The following is a 901-nucleotide window of genomic DNA, read 5'->3' on the forward strand; positions in this document are numbered from 1 at the left end:
AATTTTGTGATTTAAAAAAAAACAACTATTAAAAGTCATTTTTCCCGCTATAATATACAAGAATTCTTGAAACAAAAACAAGTTCCTGTCTCTGCCACTTACCCAGAGCTTTAGAGATGCAATCAACCCAGCAGTCATCCCCTCGCCAGAAATAAAAATATCCATGGTAGGGTTTTATTTCCTTCTTCTGGAGACCTGGGATAAGCAACACATGATTTGGTGCTGCTGACATCTGGCAGCATCGTTCCTATTTACTGTAAACACGAGTCATCGCCCGTGGAGTGTTTTATTGCTTGTGGTTTCCATCTTGTTGTATGCAGCAATTACGCACATGGCGCAATCTTTCCATGTCAATAAAAACGTTTCATTCTCAGCAAGGAACATAAGAATAAACCCAGCAATTCTTACAGGCTACTGTGCTGAGTTAAATAGGATGTGATGGGGAGGAGCGCTGCAGGGGGCTCTGTGTGGTGGGCAGGGTGGCTTTCTTCTCCAGGGTCACTAGGTGGGACTCATGAACTCAGGGCACAGTGGAGAGAAAGTTAGTATGAGCAGTCACTTCTTCAGCCTGCGGCTGAGAAAAGGCCTCGCAGCTTTTGTTTGCTTTGTTGGCAAGATGTTGTGCAGCAGGATGCCTTGCGAGGGCTGCTGCAGACTTTTCTTCATGCTCATTTCTGTTTCTGTCTTTACGTATATCTTTTTTTTCTGGTTATCCAGGAGTTCAGAGGTATTTTCAGTAAAGGATTCATGAGAGGGCCTTCAAAGGGGACTACAGCCAGGGGAGAATCATAAGCATGAGCGGAAAAGTAGTGTTTTAAATCAGTATGAAAGCTTGGGGGAAGTCACTTAGACCCAAATGCACGAGTTGATTTAAGCCTCTTATTCCTGCTTAGGTGCTCTG

This window comes from Nestor notabilis, unplaced genomic scaffold, assembly GCF_000696875.1.
Source record: "Nestor notabilis isolate BGI_N333 unplaced genomic scaffold, ASM69687v1 scaffold2122, whole genome shotgun sequence".
Taxonomy (NCBI): Eukaryota; Metazoa; Chordata; class Aves; order Psittaciformes; family Psittacidae; genus Nestor; species Nestor notabilis.